The sequence below is a fragment of the Oncorhynchus masou genome, chromosome 16, assembly GCF_036934945.1.
Source record: "Oncorhynchus masou masou isolate Uvic2021 chromosome 16, UVic_Omas_1.1, whole genome shotgun sequence".
NCBI lineage: Eukaryota > Metazoa > Chordata > Actinopteri > Salmoniformes > Salmonidae > Oncorhynchus > Oncorhynchus masou.
Window position 1 is genome coordinate 30,271,239 of NC_088227.1, and position 6,077 is coordinate 30,277,315.

The following is a 6,077-nucleotide window of genomic DNA, read 5'->3' on the forward strand; positions in this document are numbered from 1 at the left end:
TACTATTTCGATTTCGTTTGGATTTCATTTACATTTTAGTCATTTAGCAGATGCTCTAATCCAGAGCGATTTAGAGTTAGTGTATTAATTTTAAAATAGCTAGGTGGGACAATCACATATCACAGGCAAAGAAAGTACATTTTGCCTCAATAAAGTAGGGGGGGGGGGGGGGGTCGAGGCGAGAAGGAGGATGGATTATTTAAAATACTGTTTGAAGAGGTATGTTTTCACAAGATTGGCAGGGACTGCTTTCCTAGCTTCAGGGGGATGCTGATTCCACCATTGGGGTACCAGGATAAGGAATTGCTTGGACTGGGCTAAACGGGAGGGCCAAGAAACCTGATGTGGCAGAATGGAGTGCTCTGGTTGGGATGTAGGGTTTGAGCATAGCCTGAAGGTACGGAGGGGCAGTTCCTCTTGCTGCTCCTTAGGTAAGCACCATGGTTTTGTAGTGGATGCGAATTTCGACTGGAAGCCAGTGGAGTGTGCGGAAGAGCGGGGTGACATGAGAGAACTTGGGAAGGTTGAAAACCAGGCGGGCTGCATCATTCTAGATAAATTGCAGGGGTTTGATGGCACAGGCGGGGAGCCTAGCCAACAGCGAGTTGCAGTAGTCCAGACAGGAGAGGACAAGTGCCTGGATTAGGACCTGCACCACTTACTGTGTAATGTAGGATCATACTCTATGGATGTTGTACAGCATGAACCTGCAGGAGCGAGTCACTGCTTTGATGTTTGCAGAGAATGACAGGGTGTAGTCCAGGGTTACGCCAAGGTTCTTTGCACTCTGGGAGGGCGACACTGTGGAGGTGTCAACCGTGATGGAGAGGTCTTTGAATGGGCAGGCCTTCCCCGGGGGGAAGAGCAGCTCCATCTTGTCGAGGTTGAGCTTGAGGTGGTGGGCCGACATCCAAGTTGATATATCTTCCAGGCACGCAGAGATACGTGTCGCCACCTGAGTGTCAGAAGGGGGGAAGGAGAAAAGTAGTATCCTCCGCATAGCAATGATAGGAGAGACCATGTAGAGCCGAGTGACTTGGTGTGCAGAGAGAAGATGAGAGGGTCTAGAACCGAGCCCTGGCGGACATCAGTACTGAGAGTACGTGGTGCAGAGTCTGATCGTCTCCACGTCTCCTGGTAGGAGCGGCCTGCCAGGTAGGATACAACCAAGAGTGTGCAGAACCTGAGATGTCCAGCCCTGAGAGGGTGGAGAGGAGGATCTGATAATTGTCAAAGGCTTTGATAAGTGCCTTTGATAATTGTCAAAGGCAGTGGATAGATTAAAGAGGAGGAGAACAAAGGAGAGAGAGTCAGCTTTGGCAGTGTGGAGAGCCTCTGCGACACAGACAAGAGCAGTCTCGGTTGAGTCACCCATCTTGAAGCCTGACTAGTTAGGGTCAAAAAGATTGTTCTGAGAGAGATAACGGGAAAGTTGATCAGAGACAGCACCCTCAAGTGTTTTGGAAAGAAAAGAAAGAAGGGATACAGGTCTATAGTTTTTGACGTCAGATGAGTCGAGTGTTGGTTTCTTGAGGAGGGAAGCAACTCGGGCCATTTTGAAGTCAGAGGCAACCCAGCCAGTGGTCAGGGATGAATTGATTAGGAAAGTGAGGAGCGGGAAAAGGTCTCCAGGTCTGGAGAAGAGAGGAGGGAATGGGGTTGAGCAGGTAGGTTGTCGGGTAGCCAGACCTCACTAGTTGCAAGATGTCATCTTGGATGCGGCCTAGTCAGCCATTCTTTAATTACAGGTAACCTAAAGCCAATTCCAGGATATTGGTCCAATTCACTCAGGATGGCAGGCAGCATGCATTGGACATGTAATAGATTTCTGATTAAAATTCATGTAATCAAAGAAGTAATGCATTTTGTTGGTCAGTTCCACCATCTATATTTTACAAAAAATGAAGGCCTACCTTTTACTTTTTGTGAAATATTTGTAAGTGCTCACTCATTTCTGTAATGTCTGAATCTTAGTCACATTGGGTCAATACAATTGTGTTTACTTTAGCTGACTACTGCTAACTACTACACTTTAGACAAACTTCCTCCCTCTTGCCCTCGCTGTGTGTGTGTGTGTGAGTGCGAGCGCAGGTGCATTGTGTGAGAGAGAGACAGAGAGGGAGAGAGAGAGAGAGACATTGAAATTCACTGATAGCTTCAACTCAGGGACTGTTCCCCTTCGGCAGAGAAATGTCTGCTTTCTGCCACAGGAGGTCAGTGCTTTTCACAAAGTTCCTGAAGTTTTCAAATACAAGTGAGGAAATTAAAATGGTATCTATTCATCACCATAAATGACTGTGTTGACAATCACTATACACCTCACTGTGGTTAGAGCGTTGGACTTGTAACCGAAAGGTTGCAAGATTGAATCCCGAGCTGACAAGGTAATAATCTGTCGTTCTGCCTCTGAACAAGGCAGTTAACCCACTGTTCCTAGGCCATCATTGAAAATAAGAATTTGTTCTTAACTGACATGCCTAGTCAAATAAAGGGAAAAACCGGGCCATGGTGTGCCACTATGTCTGTAAGGGTGTATGTTTGGCCTCCACAAGGTCAGAGACTGACTCTAAGGCTGAGGCATCACCTGTGGCTATGCTAGGGTTAGGTTGGGTTGCCAACTGGGATCAAACTCCTTCTGGTATGTCATCAAAGTCCTTCTGGTATGTCATCAAACTCCTTCTGGTATGTCATCAAAGTCCTTCAGGTATGTCATCAAAGTCCTTCAGGTATGTCATCAAAGTCCTTCAGGTATGTCATCAAAGTCCTTCAGGTATGTCATCAAAGTCCTTCTGGTAAGTCATCAAACTCCTTCTGGTATGTCATCAAAGTCCTTCTGGTATGTCATCAAAGTCCTGGTATGTCATCAAACTCCTTCTGGTATGTCATCAAAGTCCTTTTGGTATGTCATCAAAGTCCTTCTGTTATGTCATCAAAGTCCTTCTGGTATGTCATCAAAGTCCTTCTGGTATGTCATCAAACTCCTTCTGGTATGTCATCAAAGTCCTTCTGGTATGTCATCAAAGTCCTTCTGGTATGTCATCAAAGTCCTTCTGATATGTCATCAAAGTCCTTCAGGTATGTCATCAAAGTCCTTCAGGTATGTCATCAAAGTCCTTCTGGTATGTCATCAAACTCCTTCTGGTATGTCATCAAAGTCCTTCTGGTATGTCATCAAAGTCCTTCTGGTATGTCATAAAAGGCCTTCTGGTATGTCATCAAAGTCCTGGTATGTCATCAAAGTCCTTCTGCTATGTCATCAAAGTCCTTCTGCTATGTCATCAAACTCCTTCTGGTATGTCATCAAAGTCCTTTGGTATGTCATCAAAGTCCTTCTGGTATGTCATCAAACTACTTCTGGTATGTCATCAAAGTCCTTCTGGTATGTCATCAAACTCCTTCTGGTATGTCATCAAAGTCCTTCAGGTATGTCATCAAAGTCCTTCTGGTATGTCATCAAACTCCTTCTGGTATGTCATCAAAGTCCTTCAGGTATGTCATCAAAGTCCTTCTGGTATGTCATCAAAGTCCTTCTGGTATGTCATCAAAGTCCTTCTGGTATGTCATCAAAGTCCTGTTATGTCATCAAACTCCTTCTGGTATGTCATCAAAGTCCTTCTGGTATGTCATCAAAGTCCTTCTGTTATGTCATCAAAGTCCTTCTGGTATGTCATCAAAGTCCTTCTGGTATGTCATCAAACTACTTCTGGTATGTCATCAAAGTCCTTCTGGTATGTCATCAAACTCCTTCTGGTATGTCATCAAAGTCCTTCAGGTATGTCATCAAAGTCCTTCTGGTATGTCATTAAACTCCTTCTGGTATGTCATAAAAGGCCTTCTGGTATGTCATCAAAGTCCTTCTGGTATGTCATCAAAGTCCTTCTGGTATGTCATCAAAGTCCTTCTGGTATGTCATCAAAGTCCTGGTATGTCATCAAACTCCTTCTGGTATGTCATCAAAGTCCTTCTGGTATGTCATCAAAGTCCTTCTGTTATGTCATCAAAGTCCTTCTGGTATGTCATCAAAGTCCTTCTGGTATGTCATCAAACTCCTTCTGGTATGTCATCAAAGTCCTTCTGGTATGTCATCAAAGTCCTTCTGATATGTCATCAAAGTCCTTCAGGTATCTCATCAAAGTCCTTCTGGTATGTCATCAAAGTCCTTCTGGTATGTCATCAAAGTCCTTCAGGTATGTCATCAAAGTCCTTCTGGTATGTCATCAAAGTCCTTCTGGTATGTCATCAAAGTCCTTCTGGTATGTCATCAAACTCCTTCTGGTATGTCATCAAAGTCCTTCTGGTATGTCATCAAAGTCCTTCTGATATGTCATCAAAGTCCTTCAGGTATCTCATCAAAGTCCTTCTGGTATGTCATCAAAGTCCTTCTGGTATGTCATCAAACTCCTTCTGGTATGTCATCAAAGTCCTTCTGGTATGTCATCAAAGTCCTGGTATGTCATAAAAGGCCTTCTGGTATGTCATCAAAGTCCTGGTATGTCATCAAAGTCCTTCTGCTATGTCATCAAACTCCTTCTGGTATGTCATCAAAGTCCTTCTGGTATGTCATCAAAGTCCTTCTGGTATGTCATCAAACTACTTCTGGTATGTCATCAAAGTCCTTCTGGTATGTCATCAAACTCCTTCTGGTATGTCATCAAAGTCCTTCAGGTATGTCATCAAAGTCCTTCTGGTATGTCATCAAACTCCTTCTGGTATGTCATCAAAGTCCTTCAGGTATGTCATCAAAGTCCTTCTGGTATGTCATCAAAGTCCTTCTGGTATGTCATCAAAGTCCTTCTGGTATGTCATCAAAGTCCTTCTGATATGTCATCAAAGTCCTTCAGGTATGTCATCAAAGTCCTTCTGGTATGTCATCAAAGTCCTTCTGGTATGTCATCAAAGTCCTTCTGGTATGTCATCAAAGTCCTTCTGGTATGTCATCAAAGTCCTTCTGGTATGTCATCAAACTCCTTCTGGTATGTCATAAAAGGCCTTCTGGTATGTCATCAAAGTCCTTCTGGTATGTCATCAAAGTCCTTCTGGTATGTCATCAAAGTCCTTCTGGTATGTCATCAAAGTCCTGGTATGTCATCAAAGTCCTTCTGGTATGTCATCAAACTCCTTCTGGTATGTCATCAAAGTCCTTCTGGTATGTCATCAAATTCCTTCTGGTATGTCATCAAACTACTTCTGGTATGTCATCAAAGTCCTTCTGGTATGTCATCAAAGTCCTTCAGGTATGTCATCAAAGTCCTTCTGGTATGTCATCAAACTCCTTCTGGTATGTTATGAAAGTCCTTCAAGTATGTCATCAAACTCCTTCTGGTATGTCATCAAAGTCCTTCAGGTATGTCATCAAAGTCCTTCTGGTATGTCATCAAAGTCCTTCTGGTATGTCATCAAAGTCCTTCTGGTATGTCATCAAACTCCTTCTGGTATGTTATGAAAGTCCTTCAAGTATGTCATCAAACTCCTGGTATGTCATCAAACTCCGTCTGGTATGTCATCAAAGTCCTTCAGGTATGTCATCAAAGTCCTTCTGGTATGTCATCAAAGTCCTTCTGGTATGTCATCAAAGTCCTTCTGGTATGTCATCAAAGTCCTTCTGGTATGTCATAAAAGGCCTTCTGGTATGTCATCAAAGTCCTTCTGGTATGTCATCAAAGTCCTTCTGGTATGTCATCAAAGTCCTTCTGGTATGTCATAAAAGTAATTCTGGTATGTCATCAAAGTCCTTCAGGCTTTAACACTGTGTACATTTGAAAGTATTAATTTCAGTCTGGTGTTAGAAAAAATCTCCCAGAATAGCTCCACTGCTCCCTGGGAGGTAAAGGGGTAAATGTCATTTCCAGGAGACTTGGAAACCCTATTCAGAGTGAAACGTCTAAATCTGCTGGTTTACAAGGGCCAGCCTGAGACAAGGTGCTGGTCAGATGATCTGATCTACAAATCACTTAAACTTCTAAACAACTGGGGGTTGACTGGTCCTTATTATGGAAAGATTAGCTAATCTCAACAACGCTTACCTCTTGCATACCTTAAAGAACAAGCAGTCTGACTTATGAATGAACTTGACTCTA